The sequence below is a fragment of the Haliotis rubra genome, unplaced genomic scaffold, assembly GCF_003918875.1.
Source record: "Haliotis rubra isolate DU_JTF1 unplaced genomic scaffold, ASM391887v1 Scf119, whole genome shotgun sequence".
Taxonomy (NCBI): Eukaryota; Metazoa; Mollusca; class Gastropoda; order Lepetellida; family Haliotidae; genus Haliotis; species Haliotis rubra.
Window position 1 is genome coordinate 985,106 of NW_025765103.1, and position 17,002 is coordinate 1,002,107.

Consider the following 17,002-nt stretch of genomic DNA (forward strand, 5'->3'; position numbering starts at 1 on the left):
CCTGTTGAGTCCTGGAATGTCCACAGGGAGACAAGCATGAGGTACTGCTTGGACCTGTTGAGTCCTGGAATCTCCACAGGGAGACAAGCATGAGGTACTCTTGGGACCTGTTGAGTCCTGGAATCTCCACAGGGAGACAAGCATGAGGTACTTTGGGACCTGTTGAGTCCTGGAATCTCCACAGGAGAGACAAGCAGGAGGTACTGCGGACCTGTTGAGTCCTGGAATCTCCACACAGGGAGACAAGCATGAGGTACTGCGGACCTGTTGAGTCCTGGAATGTCCACAGGGAGACAAGCATGAGGTACTGCGGACCTGTTGAGTCCTGGAATCTCCACAGGGAGACAAGCATGAGGTACTGCGGACCTGTTGAGTCCTGGAATCTCCACAGGGAGACAAGCATGAGGTACTGCAGACCTGTTGAGTCCTGGAATGTCCACAGGGAGACAAGCAGGAGGTACTGCAGACCTGTTGAGTCCTGGAATCTCCACAGGGAGACAAGCAGGAGGTACTGCGGACCTGTTGAGTCCTGGAATCTCCACAGGGAGACAAGCATGAGGTACTGCAGACCTGTTGAGTCCTGGAATCTCCACAGGGAGACAAGCATGAGGTACTGGGGACCTGTTGAGTCCTGGAATCTTCTCAACAGTTGTAGGTGGTGGTACAAATAGCAAATACAGGTATTTATGTACAGTAGTATCAAATCAGTTGGTCATGTTTGAAAAATGTAATGTGGTGGTGGTGGAATTGGGTTTAATGTCGTGCTTGAGAATATTTTGCTCATATGACGACGTGCATGCGTGTGTATGTGTATGTGCGGCTGCTTGTACTAGCCAAGACTGAAGCTGGTTTTATAGTGCTAGCCCACTGAGATACCATGCCGCAGTGAAGCATGAATACCCCACTCAATCACATTATACTGACTCCGAGCCGACAAGTCCTTGTTGTACCCATTAATGCCGAGCGCCAGGCAGGGACCAACAAGTACCATATCTTAACGTCTTTTGGTATGACACGGTCGGGGATCGAACCCACGACCTTCCGCACTGAAAAATGCATTGTATCAAATCTACTGGTATATTACCATCGCTGGTACAAACGAGTCGGATATCATATGCTGGTGCATACTGCAGTACATTTGTATCAAAATACACACAAACAAATAAAGAAATAATTTAAAAATCATATAAGCACACATGTACCCATGTCTCCCGATACCACAAAGCCAAATAATCCCTCTGCCTGGTTACACATCCTTCAATGATAAGATAACTAAACTTAACATTCAAAACTGAATATGCCTGAGTATGTATACTCGACCCACTCAACTTGCCCAATCCTTTTGTTGGACTGTTGCACTAACCAGTGAACTACAAATGACACCATTAACGAGTGTAATTGCACCTTGACAAGTCGTTTACAGCCCAAATGTTGACAAATCATTTTACAACCTTCTTGTTGACAGTTTACTGTGACACATATGATGACACAATCCATTGTGACAATGATTTGATTGTTCATTTATGCAATTAACAAAACAATTCCATTTTTCGTGGCCTTTGTTGTAAAAGGCAGCCCTGACTTTCACATCTGTAATAAATATCCTTATCAGTAGAACCAGATATCCCTGGTGATAAACAATAACAATTCCTTTAAAGTAGAGGTGAAACAAGTTTCAGTTACATATTCAGGAAATAAAATTAACAAAAACAAGTTTAATTTTCAAGATTTATTTTTGCAAAGGCACAAACTGTAGGACTTGTTATTTGAACTTTGTTTGTGATGACTTCAAGTCCGTACAATTGGTGGGTGGGTGGGTGGGAGGGAGGGAGGGAGGGAGAGATGGACTGATAGACAGGTGGATAGAAAATAGTTCAACACCTATTACACATGCAACCACCACTCACCTAGTGTTTGTTATGGGCTGATAGTATTTTATCATGATATGGAAACAATACTATAACTAACTATATATAAAACTGAATTGGATAGTTTTCATAGAACATAACAAATGTGTATTTTATTGCCCTCTGTAAACAAAAGTCAGGCAAACTACACTCAGAACAGTTAGATGAAAAGGACATGACATTATTAAAAATATGCTATAAAAAAGAAGTTAAAGAAATATTACTAAAGCAGCCTGCATAGTATGACAGGTTAACTAGTGTAATATGAAAGAATTACATGTTCTTTAACATTTCAGGGTAGCAGATGCCATGTGCCATAGTGGCCTTCAGCAATTTATGAACTTCATCAATTAATTGCGAAATAAAATATTTCAGTCCTATTTGACTTCAGGACACTTCAACTACATATAAACACAAAATTGCCCTTCAAAAGTGATCACCCAAAATTAATTCAGCACAGTGCCTTGTAAAGACATTCTGCAAGGCAGAGAGTGTTCAAGACAAACAATTTGGACATATCATGTATAACCTACAAATATCTTGGAATGGAAACCAAACCTAGCTGAATATTTCACATGCAGTTAGTGAGCTTTGTGTCATAGAGCACCCATTGTATATGTACGACATCAATCAGTCAGCGTTTGTTACACCATCACACTGACCACTTTGAAATACTACTTTCCTGGCGATGTATTTCGAGTTAGGAAATACCGATGACTCGGCCTAGGGTGACTCTATCATGGAACTTCCTGAGATACTTGAGTGCAGTCTACTCCACTCCGCTCCACCACGACGCCATGGGTCGGAAACATCATACCACCAATCAGCATACACAAGATATTTCATTACCGTAATAATTAGCATTTGGTCTCACAATACAAGCAAGCATAAGGAGTTATGATTGAACATGTGTCAGTTTTATAGAGTGGATATTGTTTCACACCTCATTACTCTCCAGGCTACATCAGCAGGCCCACCATGTTCAAGTCTGGACCAGGCTACATCAGCAGGCCCACCATGTTCAAGTCTGTACCAGGCAGACCTGGCTACATCAGCAGGCCCACCATGTTCAAGTCTGTACCAGGCAGACCTGGCTACATCAGCAGGCCCACCATGTTCAAGTCTGGACCAGGCAGACCTGGCTACATCAGCAGGCCCACCATGTTCAAGTCTGGACCAGGCAGACCTGGCTACATCAGCAGGCCCACCATGTTCAAGTCTGGACCAGGCAGACCTGGCTACATCAGCAGGCCCACCATGTTCAAGTCTGTACCAGGCTACATCAGCAGGCCCACCATGTTCAAGTCTGGACCAGGCAGACCAGGCTACATCAGCAGGCCCACCATGTTCAAGTCTGGACCAGGCAGACCTGGCTACATCAGCAGGCCCACCATGTTCAAGTCTGTACCAGGCTACATCAGCAGGCCCACCATGTTCAAGTCTGGACCAGGCAGACCTGGCTACATCAGCAGGCCCACCATGTTCAAGTCTGGACCAGGCAGACCTGGCTACATCAGCAGGCCCACCATGTTCAAGTCTGAACCAGGCAGACCAGGCTACATCCAGGCACCATGTTCACCAGGCAGACCTGGCTACATCAGCAGGCCCACCATGTTCAAGTCTGGACCAGGCAGACCTGGCTACATCAGCAGGCCCACCATGTTCAAGTCTGGACCAGGCAGACCTGGCTACATCAGCAGGCCCACCATGTTCAAGTCTGGACCAGGCAGACCTGGCTACATCAGCAGGCCCACCATGTTCAAGTCTGGACCAGGCAGACCTGGCTACATCAGCAGGCCCACCATGTTCAAGTCTGGACCAGGCAGACCAGGCTACATCAGCAGGCCCACCATGTTCAAGTCTGGACCAGGCAGACCTGGCTACATCAGCAGGCCCACCATGTTCAAGTCTGGACCAGGCAGACCTGGCTACATCAGCAGGCCCACCATGTTCAAGTCTGGACCAGGCAGACCTGGCTACATCAGCAAGCCCACCATGTTCAAGTCTGGACCAGGCAGACCTGGCTACATCAGCAGGCCCACCATGTTCAAGTCTGGACCAGGCAGACCTGGCTACATCAGCAGGCCCACCATGTTCAAGTCTGGACCAGGTTACATCAGCAGGCCACCTTGTTCAAGTCTGGACCTGGCTACATCAGCAGGCCCACCATGTTCAAGTCTGGACCAGGCAGACCAGCCGTAGATGGCATGAGATGGAACTGATGAAGCCAGGGCACACAGTCCTTGTCACAGAGTTATACAACTGCGATACAATGGCATGCATCAACTCAATGTTCTAGCATGACCACACAGTCCATGGCACAACTCATCTTGTGCATCTTCACGAGGGCTCATTAAAGTCATCACCCTTGATATACACATACCAGTGTGGAAACCCCCAGTGGAAGCCCCTAGCAGAAACCTCTAGTTGAAGTAGTTTGTCAAAACTCCTTGTGGAAACCTTTAGTGGAAGCCTCTAGTGGAAGCAGCTTGTCGAAACTCCTAGGGGAAGCCTCTAGTGGAAATCTCTATTGGAAACCCCCAGTGGAAGCCCCAAGTGGAAGCAGCTTGTTCAAACCCCAAGTGGAGGCCCCCAGTGGAAACCTCTAGTGGAAGCAGTTTGTTGAAACTCCTGAAGGAAACCTGTAGTGGAAGTCTCTATGGGAAGCTTGTCGAAACTCGTAGTGGAAACCTTTAGTGGAAACCCCTAGTGGAAGCCTCTAGGGGAAGCAGCTTGTCGAAACTCCTAGGGGAAGCCTCTAGTGGAAATCTCTATTGGAAATCCCTAGTGGAAGCTGCTAGTTGAAATCTCTAGTGGAAACCTCTAGTGCAAGCAGCTTGTTGAAACCCCTGGTGGAAGCCTTTAGTGGAAGCAGCTAGTTGAAACCCAAGTGGAAGCAGCTGGTTGAAACCCCTAGTGGATGCCTCTAGGGGAAGGAGCTTATCGAAACTATTAGTGGAAGCCTCTAGGGGAAGGAGCTTGTCAAAACTCCTAGTGGAAGCCTCTAGGGGAGGCAGCTTGTCAAAACTCCTAGTGGAAGCCTCTAGGGGAAGCAGCTTATAGAAACTCCTAGTGGAAGCCTCTAGGGCAAGGAGCTTATCGAAACTCCTAGTAGAAGCCTCTAGGGGAAGGAGCTTGTCAAAACTCCTAGTGGAAGCCTCTAGGGGAGGCAGCTTGTCAAAACTCCTAGTGGAAGCCTCTAGGGGAAGCAGCTTATAGAAACTCCTAGTGGAAGCCTCTAGGGGAAGGAGCTTATCGAAACTCCTAGTGGAAGCCTCTAGGGGAAGGAGCTTGTCAAAACTCCTAGTGGAAGCCTCTAGGGGAGGCAGCTTGTCAAAACTCCTAGTGGAAGCCTCTAGGGGAAGCAGCTTATAGAAACTCCTAGTGGAAGCCTCTAGGGGAAGGAGCTTATCGAAAACTCCTAGTGGAAGCCTCTAGGGAAGGAGCTTGTCAAAACTCCTAGTGGAAGCCTCTGGGGGAGGCAGCTTGTCAAAACTCCTAGTGGAAGCCTCTAGGGAAGCAGCTTATAGAAACCCCTAGTGGAAGCCTCTAGGGGCAAGGAGCTTATCGAAACTCCTAGTGGAAGCCTCTAGGGAGGCAGCTTGTCAAAACTCCTAGTGGAAGCCTCCAGGGGAAGCAGCTTGTCAAAACTCCTAATGCAAGCCTCTAGGGGAAGCAGTTTGTCGAAACTATTAGTGGAAGCCTCTAGGGGAAGCAGCTTGTCGAAACTCCTAGTGGAAGCCTCTAGGGTAAGCAGCTTGTCAAAACTCCTAGTGGAAGCCTCTAGCGGAAGCAGCTTGTCGAAACTCCTAGTGGAAGCCTCTAGGGGAAGCAGCTTGTCGAAACTATTAGTGGAACCTCTAGGGGAAGCAGCTTGACGAAACTCCTAGTGGAAGCCTCTAGGGGAAGCAGCTTGTCAAAACTCCTTGTGGAAGCCTCTAGGGGAAGCAGTTTTGTCTAAACTATTGGTGGAAGCCTCTAGGGAAGCAGCTTGTGACAACTCCTAGTGGAAGCCTCTAGGGGAAACAGCTTGTCAAAACTCCTAGTGGAAGCCTCTAGGGGAAGAAGCTTGTCAAACTCCTAGTGGAAGCCTCTAGGGAAGCAGCTTGTCGAAACTATTAGTGGAAGCCTCTAGGGAAGCAGCTTGTGACAACTCCTAGTGGAAGCCTCTGGGAAACAGCTTGTCAAAACTCCTAGTGGAAGCCTCTAGGGGAAGCAGCTTGACAAAACTCCTAGTGGAAGCCTCTAGGGGAAGCGGCTTGTCAAAACTCATAGTGGAAGCCTCTAGGGGAAGCAGCTTGTCAAAACTCCTAGTGGAAGCCTCTAGGAGAAGCAGCTTGTCTAAACTCCTAGTGGAAGCCCTCTAGGGAAGCAGCTTGTCAGAAACTATTAGTGGAACCTCTAGGGAAGCAGCTTGATGAGAAACTCCTGGTGGAAGCCTCTAGGGAAGCAGCTTGTCAAAACTCCTTGTGGAAGCCTCTAGGGGAAGCAGTTTGACGAAACTATTGGTGGGAAGCCTCTAGGGGAAGCAGCTTGTGACAACTCCTAGTGGAAGCCTCTAGGGGAAACAGCTTGTCAAAACTCCTAGTGGAAGCCTCTAGGGGAAGAAGCTTGTGTGAAACTCCTAGTGGAAGCCTCTAGGGAAGCAGCTTGTCCAAACTATTAGTGGAAGCCTCTAGGGGAAGCAGCTTGTGACAACTCCTAGTGGAAGCCTCTAGGGAAACAGCTTGTCAAAACTCCTAGTGGAAGCCTCTGGGAAGCAGCTTGACAAAACTCCTAGTGGAAGCCTCTAGGGAAGCGGCTTGTCAAAACTCCTAGTGGAAGCCTCTAGGGGAAGCAGCTTGTCAAAACTCCTGGTGGAAGCCTCTGGGGAAGCAGCTTGTCCGAAACTCCTAGTGGAAGCCTCTAGGGGAAGCAGCCTCACGAAAACTCTAGTGGAAGCTTCTAGGGTTGGCAGCTTGTCTAAAACTCCTGGTGGAAGCCTCTAGGGTTGGCAGCTCGTCTAAACTCCTAGTGGAAGCCTCTAGGGGAAGCAGCTCGATGAAACTCCTAGTGGAAGCCTCTAGGGGAAGCAGCTTGTCAAAACTCCTGGTGGAAGCCTCTCGGGGAAACAGCTGTGTCAAAACTCCTAGTGGAAGCCTCTAGGGAAACAGCTATTCAAAACCCCGAGTGGAAACCTCTAGGGGAAACAGCTTGTCAAAACCCAGTGTGGAAACTCTCTAGGGAAGCAGCTTGTCAAAACCCCGAAAGGGAAACCTCTAGGGAAGCAGCTTGTCAAAACCTCGAGTGGAAACCTCTAGGGGAAGCAGCTTGTCAAAGCCCCGAGTGGAAACCTCTAGGGGAAGCAGCTTGTCAAAACCCCGAGTGGAAACCTCTAGGGGAAGCAGCTTGTCAAAACCCCTGCTTCACCTCAGCTAAGGACTTGACAGAACAGGATCATGGCGGTGGAGCATGGCCTAACCCAACAACACCTAACTATCAACATTTGAAAAAAATCACTATCAAACCCAAAAGAATTGGACAGGGAAACACACTTTGGAACCGATCATCAAAGAGTCTAATATTATTGACAAAAACAACAGGACAATGAAATATATGATCTCATTTTGCAAAGGCAAAATAAAACATCAACAGAAATATACAAGCTTTGTATGATCCTCGTCCAAATATAACCATAGATTTATGATGACATATATGATATTACGAGGTTCATAAAACTAAAACTGGGGTCAGAAGGCCTGCTTTTCAGCCAATAAACAAGATACAGATAACAATGTGCCGTTGAGAAGTGCATCCACCTCAGGAATCTGATGCGTCACCGACATGCACAGGTCTACACGTGAAGAGTCCTCCGATGAAATAAATCAACACTCATCTCACAGAATTAGGTTATATGAGATTGTCGTGTGGTAGATGCCACTTCTTTAAACAAGAGGGGCCGGGTGGTCAAGGCTCGCTGACTTGGTTGACACATGTCATCGGGTTCCCAATTAGCAGATCGATGCTCATGCTGTTGATCACTGGATTGTCTGGTCCAGAATCGATTATTTACAGACCGCCGCCATATAGCTGGAATATTGCTGTGTGCGGCGTAATACTTAACTCACTCACTCTTGCAACAACCATGTTGAAATTGATGTCATGACAAAGCTCATTTTGAATTTGATATTTTCACTTGACTTATCCTAGCAAAAAACTAGCATCAGTTTTTCTAAGAAGTGTATTGTTGTTCTAATTACCAATGCTGCAATCTTGGCTTCCAGCTCTGTCAGGATCACAGGAATATCAACATTTACAACATTTACAGTAACAAGGCAAATAATCAAAGTCGCCATAGCAACAAGTCACCCAGAGAAGTGTTCTCTTCAAGTGACAGAGGAAGCTAGCCAACTGGACGTGGGCAAAATGTTGGTCATCAGGCTGATCTCCTTATTAACCTTTGACCTTAACTGGATATGAACCAAATTAACACAAGTGGTAATTAGACAAAGGAAGATGACATAACACTACAACACTATGGTAATACAAACAATTAATGAACAAAACTTGATGGTAGAGTGATAAAAATGATTCATGTAATGTTGAAATTAGTTACGCACAGCTTTTGAAATCCTATCCTTCCTCAATTTTCTGATATAACACTTTCATTATTGTTAAAATAAAGTAACACTGATTATGTACAGACATGTTTTGTAACATTGACAATAGCTTCCAGCTGCAGGAAGGACAATGCTTTCAGCAGATCTCAGGGTAGTCACACAGATATCTTTCAACATGGAATCAATGCATTATTTAAAATATTCCCAATAACACATGGATGTGAGTGAGTGAGTGAGTGACCAAGTGAGTGAGTCATCCTCTACCTACACTGTAACATCATCAAAGGTCAACTTATTTTCATTAAAAGTTAGTTCTTTTGACAAGTACAAAGTAAAAGGGCATCATCTATAAATGACTACCAAACGTGTCACAAAGTATGTTTATCACTGATAATTTCAAATAACAAATTCAAGAGTTGAAAATAGTAACTTTTTTTGACACATCTGTTAAATGTAAATTATGTGTGTGCCTACAAATATGAATATTCCCATACAAAATGATATGACCAAAAAATGAAATTTGATAGAAACTTGTCAGTGTTTAAGCACACTAGATTTGTCTTGTCACTGTCACGATAACTCCGACTTAAATACATTTGAGGAAATAAGGACGAAAGTTGATGTTGATGAGTGAAATTGACGAGTTGCATGTACAGAATGATTACAGTATATCGTATATCAAGGAAGGAAATCGCCTCGTCGATGACTCACATGGGACAAGGAACAAACGATACCTACAACCGATATGTGTCTCATGGTGTGATTGTCCCCAGATTATTTAACAAACTTGTCTTTTGAAATGTACACACAATAGACAAACTATTGTATAGAACGCACATGATCCGTATTTTAATTGGACAAACTCTGTCAAGCGTTGAGAGCCAAAAGAAGTTAAAGAAATATTACTAAAGCAGCCTGCATAGTATGACAGGTTAACTAGTGTAATATGAAAGAATTACATGTTCTTTAACATTTCAGGGTAGCAGATGCCATGTGCCATAGTGGCCTTCAGCAATTTATGAACTTCATCAATTAATTGCGAAATAAAATATTTCAGTCCTATTTGACTTCAGGACACTTCAACTACATATAAACACAAAATTGCCCTTCAAAAGTGATCACCCAAAATTAATTCAGCACAGTGCCTTGTAAAGACATTCTGCAAGGCAGAGAGTTCAAGACAAACAATTTGGACATATCATGTATAACCTACAAATATCTTGGAATGGAAACCAAACCTAGCTGAATATTTCACATGCAGTTAGTGAGCTTTGTGTCATAGAGCACCCATTGTATATGTACGACATCAATCAGTCAGCGTTTGTTACACCATCACACTGACCACTTTGAAATACTACTTTCCTGGCGATGTATTTCGAGTTAGGAAATACCGATGACTCGGCCTAGGGTGACTCTATCATGGAACTTCCTGAGATACTTGAGTGCAGTCTACTCCACTCCGCTCCACCACGACGCCATGGGTCGGAAACATCATACCACCAATCAGCATACACAAGATATTTCATTACCGTAATAATTAGCATTTGGTCTCACAATACAAGCAAGCATAAGGAGTTATGATTGAACATGTGTCAGTTTTATAGAGTGGATATTGTTTCACACCTCATTACTCTCCAGGCTACATCAGCAGGCCCACCATGTTCAAGTCTGGACCAGGCTACATCAGCAGGCCCACCATGTTCAAGTCTGTACCAGGCAGACCTGGCTACATCAGCAGGCCCACCATGTTCAAGTCTGTACCAGGCAGACCTGGCTACATCAGCAGGCCCACCATGTTCAAGTCTGGACCAGGCAGACCTGGCTACATCAGCAAGCCCACCATGTTCAAGTCTGGACCAGGCAGACCTGGCTACATCAGCAGGCCCACCATGTTCAAGTCTGTACCAGGCAGACCTGGCTACATCAGCAGGCCCACCATGTTCAAGTCTGTACCAGGCTACATCAGCAGGCCCACCATGTTCAAGTCTGTACCAGGCTACATCAGCAGGCCCACCATGTTCAAGTCTGGACCAGGCAGACCTGGCTACATCAGCAGGCCCACCATGTTCAAGTCTGTACCAGGCAGACCAGGCTACATCAGCAGGCCCACCATGTTCAAGTCTGGACCAGGCAGACCAGGCTACATCAGCAGGCCCACCATGTTCAAGTCTGTACCAGGCAGACCTGGCTACATCAGCAGGCCCACCATGTTCAAGTCTGTACCAGGCTACATCAGCAGGCCCACCATGTTCAAGTCTGTACCAGGCTACATCAGCAGGCCCACCATGTTCAAGTCTGGACCAGGCAGACCTGGCTACATCAGCAGGCCCACCATGTTCAGAGTCTGAACCAGGCAGACCAGGCTACATCAGCAGGCCCACCATGTTCAGAGTCTGGACCAGGCAGACCAGGCTACATCAGCAGGCCCACCATGTTCAAGTCTGGACCAGGCAGACCTGGCTACATCAGCAGGCCCACCATGTTCAAGTCTGTACCAGGCTACATCAGCAGGCCCACCATGTTCAGAGTCTGGACCAGGCAGACCTGGCTACATCAGCAGGCCCACCATGTTCAAGTCTGGACCAGGCAGACCTGGCTACATCAGCAGGCCCACCATGTTCAAGTCTGAACCAGGCAGACCAGGCTACATCAGCAGGCCCACCATGTTCAAGAGTCTGGACCAGGCAGACCTGGCTACATCAGCAGGCCCACCATGTTCAGAGTCTGGACCAGGCAGACCTGGCTACATCAGCAGGCCCACCATGTTCAAGTCTGGACCAGGCAGACCAGGCTACATCAGCAGGCCCACCATGTTCAAGTCTGGACCAGGCAGACCTGGCTACATCAGCAGGCCCACCATGTTCAAGTCTGGACCACCAGGCAGACCAGGCTACATCAGCAGGCCCACCATGTTCAAGTCTGGACCAGGCAGACCAGGCTACATCAGCAGGCCCACCATGTTCAAGTCTGGACCAGGCAGACCTGGCTACATCAGCAGGCCCACCATGTTCAAGTCTGGACCAGGCAGACCTGGCTACATCAGCAAGCCCACCATGTTCAAGTCTGGACCAGGCAGACCTGGCTACATCAGCAGGCCCACCATGTTCAAGTCTGGACCAGGCAGACCTGGCTACATCAGCAGGCCCACCATGTTCAAGTCTGGACCAGGTTACATCAGCAGGCCACCTTGTTCAAGTCTGGACCAGGCAGACCAGCCGTAGATGGCATGAGATGGAACTGATGAAGCCAGGGCACACAGTCCTTGTCACAGAGTTATACAACTGCGATACAATGGCATGCATCAACTCAATGTTCTAGCATGACCACACAGTCCATGGCACAACTCATCTTGTGCATCTTCACGAGGGCTCATTAAAGTCATCACCCTTGATATACACATACCAGTGTGGAAACCCCCAGTGGAAGCCCCTAGCAGAAACCTCTAGTTGAAGTAGTTTGTCAAAACTCCTTGTGGAAACCTTTAGTGGAAGCCTCTAGTGGAAGCAGCTTGTCGAAACTCCTAGGGGAAGCCTCTAGTGGAAATCTCTATTGGAAACCCCCAGTGGAAGCCCCAAGTGGAAGCAGCTTGTTCAAACCCCAAGTGGAGGCCCCCAGTGGAAACCTCTAGTGGAAGCAGTTTGTTGAAACTCCTGAAGGAAACCTGTAGTGGAAGTCTCTATGGGAAGCTTGTCGAAACTCGTAGTGGAAACCTTTAGTGGAAACCCCTAGTGGAAGCCTCTAGGGGAAGCAGCTTGTCTAAACTCCTAGGGAAGCCTCTGGTGGAAATCTCTATTGGAAATCCCTAGTGGAAGCTGCTGGTTGAAATCTCTAGTGGAAACCTCTAGTGCAAGCAGCTTGTTGAAACCCCTGGTGGAAGCCTTTAGTGGAAGCAGCTAGTTGAAACCCAAGTGGAAGCAGCTGGTTGAAACCCCTAGTGGATGCCTCTAGGGGAAGGAGCTTATCGAAACTATTAGTGGAAGCCTCTAGGGGAAGGAGCTTGTCAAAACTCCTAGTGGAAGCCTCTAGGGGAGGCAGCTTGTCAAAACTCCTAGTGGAAGCCTCTAGGGGAAGCAGCTTATAGAAACTCCTAGTGGAAGCCTCTAGGGCAAGGGAGCTTATCAGAAACTCCTAGTAGAAGCCTCTGGGGAAGGAGCTTGTCAAAACTCCTAGTGGAAGCCTCTAGGGGGGCAGCTTGTCAAAACTCCTAGTGGAAGCCTCTAGGGGAAGCAGCTTATAGAAACTCTAGTGGAAGCCTCTAGGGAAGGAGCTTATCGGAAACTCCTAGTGGAAGCCTCTAGGGAAGGAGCTTGTCAAAACTCCTAGTGGAAGCCTCTAGGGGAGGCAGCTTGTCAAAACTCCCAGTGGAAGCCTCTAGGGAAGCAGCTTATAGAAACTCCTAGTGGAAGCCTCTAGGGGAAGGAGCTTATCGAAACTCCTAGTGGAAGCCTCTAGGGGAAGGAGCTTGTCAAAACTCCTAGTGGAAGCCTCTAGGGGAGGCAGCTTGTCAAAACTCCTAGTGGAAGCCTCTAGGGGAAGCAGCTTATAGAAACCCCTAGTGGAAGCCTCTAGGGCAAGGAGCTTATCGAAACTCCTAGTGGAAGCCTCTAGGGGAGGCAGCTTGTCAAAACTCCTAGTGGAAGCCTCCAGGGGAAGCAGCTTGTCAAAACTCCTAATGCAAGCCTCTAGGGGAAGCAGTTTGTCGAAACTATTAGTGGAAGCCTCTAGGGGAAGCAGCTTGTCGAAACTCCTAGTGGAAGCCTCTAGGGTAAGCAGCTTGTCAAAACTCCTAGTGGAAGCCTCTAGCGGAAGCAGCTTGTCGAAACTCCTAGTGGAAGCCTCTAGGGGAAGCAGCTTGTCGAAACTATTAGTGGAACCTCTAGGGGAAGCAGCTTGACGAAACTCCTAGTGGAAGCCTCTAGGGGAAGCAGCTTGTCAAAACTCCTTGTGGAAGCCTCTAGGGGAAGCAGTTTGACGAAACTATTGGTGGAAGCCTCTAGGGGAAGCAGCTTGTGACAACTCCTAGTGGAAGCCTCTAGGGGAAACAGCTTGTCAAAACTCCTAGTGGAAGCCTCTAGGGGAAGAAGCTTGTCGAAACTCCTAGTGGAAGCCTCTAGGGGAAGCAGCTTGTCGAAACTATTAGTGGAAGCCTCTAGGGGAAGCAGCTTGTGACAACTCCTAGTGGAAGCCTCTAGGGGAAACAGCTTGTCAAAACTCCTAGTGGAAGCCTCTAGGGGAAGCAGCTTGACAAAACTCCTAGTGGAAGCCTCTAGGGGAAGCGGCTTGTCAAAACTCATAGTGGAAGCCTCTAGGGGAAGCAGCTTGTCAAAACTCCTGGTGGAAGCCTCTAGGGGAAGCAGCTTGTCGAAACTCCTAGTGGAAGCCTCTAGGGGAAGCAGCTCGACGAAACTCCTAGTGGAAGCTTCTAGGGTTGGCAGCTTGTCGAAACTCCTGGTGGAAGCCTCTAGGGTTGGCAGCTCGTCGAAACTCCTAGTGGAAGCCTCTAGGGGAAGCAGCTCGATGAAACTCCTAGTGGAAGCCTCTAGGGGAAGCAGCTTGTCAAAACTCCTGGTGGAAGCCTCTCGGGGAAACAGCTGTGTCAAAACTCCTAGTGGAAGCCTCTAGGGGAAACAGCTATTCAAAACCCCGAGTGGAAACCTCTAGGGGAAACAGCTTGTCAAAACCCCGAGTGGAAACCTCTAGGGGAAGCAGCTTGTCAAAACCCCGAGTGGAAACCTCTAGGGGAAGCAGCTTGTCAAAACCTCGAGTGGAAACCTCTAGGGGAAGCAGCTTGTCAAAGCCCCGAGTGGAAACCTCTAGGGGAAGCAGCTTGTCAAAACCCCGAGTGGAAACCTCTAGGGGAAGCAGCTTGTCAAAACCCCTGCTTCACCTCAGCTAAGGACTTGACAGAACAGGATCATGGCGGTGGAGCATGGCCTAACCCAACAACACCTAACTATCAACATTTGAAAAAAATCACTATCAAACCCAAAAGAATTGGACAGGGAAACACACTTTGGAACCGATCATCAAAGAGTCTAATATTATTGACAAAAACAACAGGACAATGAAATATATGATCTCATTTTTGCAAAGGCAAAATAAACATCAACAGAAATATACAAGCTTTGTATGATCCTCGTCCAAATATAACCATAGATTTATGATGACATATATGATATTATGAGGTTCATAAAACTAAAACTGGGGTCAGAAGGCCTGCTTTTCAGCCAATAAACAAGATACAGATAACAATGTGCCGTGAGAAGTGCATCCACCTCAGGAATCTGATGCGTCACCGACATGCACAGGTCTACACGTGAAGAGTCCTCCGATGAAATAAATCAACACTCATCTCACAGAATTAGGTTATATGAGATTGTCGTGTGGTAGATGCCACTTCTTTAAACAAGAGGGGCCGGGTGGTCAAGGCTCGCTGACTTGGTTGACACATGTCATCGGTTCCCAATTGCGCAGATCGATGCTCATGCTGTTGATCACTGGATTGTCTGGTCCAGACTCGATTATTTACAGACCGCCGCCATATAGCTGGAATATTGCTGTGTGCGGCGTAATACTTAACTCACTCACTCTTGCAACAACCATGTTGAAATTGATGTCATGACAAAGCTCATTTTGAATTTGATATTTTCACTTGACTTATCCTAGCAAAAAACTAGCATCAGTTTTTCTAAGAAGTGTATTGTTGTTCTAATTACCAATGCTGCAATCTTGGCTTCCAGCTCTGTCAGGATCACAGGAATATCAACATTTACAACATTTACAGTAACAAGTCAAATAATCAAAGTCGCCATAGCAACAAGTCACCCAGAGAAGTGTTCTCTTCAAGTGACAGAGGAAGCTAGCCAACTGGACGTGGGCAAAATGTTGGTCATCAGGCTGATCTCCTTATTAACCTTTGACCTTAACTGGATATGAACCAAATTAACACAAGTGGTAATTAGACAAAGGAAGATGACATAACACTACAACACTATGGTAATACAAACAATTAATGAACAAAACTTGATGTTAGAGTGATAAAAATGATTCATGTAATGTTGAAATTAGTTACGCACAGCTTTTGAAATCCTATCCTTCCTCAATTTCATTATTGTTAAAATAAAGTAACACTGATTATGTACAGACATGTTTTGTAACATTGACAATAGCTTCCAGCTGCAGGAAGGACAATGCTTTCAGCAGATCTCAGGGTAGTCACACAGATATCTTTCAACATGGAATCAATGCATTATTTAAAATATTCCCAATAACACATGGATGTGAGTGAGTGAGTGAGTGACCAAGTGAGTGAGTCATCCTCTACCTACACTGTAACATCATCAAAGGTCAACTTATTTTCATTAAAAGTTAGTTCTTTTGACAAGTACAAAGTAAAAGGGCATCATCTATAAATGACTACCAAACGTGTCACAAAGTATGTTTATCACTGATAATTTCAAATAACAAATTCAAGAGTTGAAAATAGTAACTTTTTTTGACACATCTGTTAAATGTAAATTATGTGTGTGCCTACAAATATGAATATTCCCATACAAAATGATATGACCAAAAAATGAAATTTGATAGAAACTTGTCAGTGTTTAAGCACACTAGATTTGTCTTGTCACTGTCACGTATAACTCGACTTAAATACATTTGAGGAAATAAGGACGAAAGTTGATGTTGATGAGTGAAATTGACGAGTTGCATGTACAGAATGATTACAGTATATCGTATATCAAGGAAGGAAATCGCCTCGTCGATGACTCACATGGGACAAGGAACAAACGATACCTACAACCGATATGTGTCTCATGGTGTGATTGTCCCCAGATTATTTAACAAACTTGTCTTTTGAAATGTACACACAATAGACAAACTATTGTATAGAACGCACATGATCCGTATTTTAATTGGACAAACTCTGTCAAGCGTTGAGAGCCAAAACATGTAATTATAAAGGTGAGTTTCTCCATCCCTATCAAGTCCTTTGGACAGAAGAGTGATTGTAAAGAAAGGTAACTCTATAATGAAAGGGTAGAGTTTCATCTTAAACCAAGTGTAACCATGGATGCTACCGTATTTCATACAACAATAAGGGCATATTTTCATAGGATATACAACAGTTATCTTTCATCCAATGCTATATACGTGTCCCTGGTCTGGGATATGCAGCATCTCAGGGTTCCTGGGCTGGGGAATACAACAGTTATCATTCTACATGTAACATACAGAGGTTGGTGACCTGGGGAATACAACAGTCATCATTCTACACGTAACATACAGAGGTTGGTGACCTGGGAATACAACAGTTATCATTTCTACATGTAATACAGAGGTTGGTGACCTGGGGAATACAACAGTTATCATTCTACATGTAACATACAGAGGTTGGTGACCTGGGGAATACAACAGTTATCTTTCTACATGTAACATACAGAGGTTGGTGACCGAGGAATACAACAGTTATCTTTCTACATATAACATACACAGAGG

At 46.0% G+C, this 17,002-nt stretch overlaps 2 long non-coding RNA genes across 3 annotated transcripts in view; one reads left to right on the forward strand and one right to left on the reverse strand.

The window, feature by feature from the left end:
• Window positions 1-17,002, reverse strand: part of LOC124260529 — an 88,334-nt gene that overhangs the window by 21,375 nt on the left and 49,957 nt on the right. The gene's annotated exons all lie outside the window — the stretch shown is intronic.
• The window catches only part of LOC124260521, an 81,936-nt gene continuing 81,302 nt past the window's right edge, over window positions 16,369-17,002 (forward strand). Inside the window, exon 1 of one of the 2 annotated variants that reach the window (XR_006894114.1) lies at window positions 16,369-16,468. This is a non-coding gene — a long non-coding RNA (uncharacterized LOC124260521). The remainder of the gene's footprint in view (window positions 16,469-17,002) is intronic. The other variant, XR_006894115.1, reaches the window with a different exon arrangement.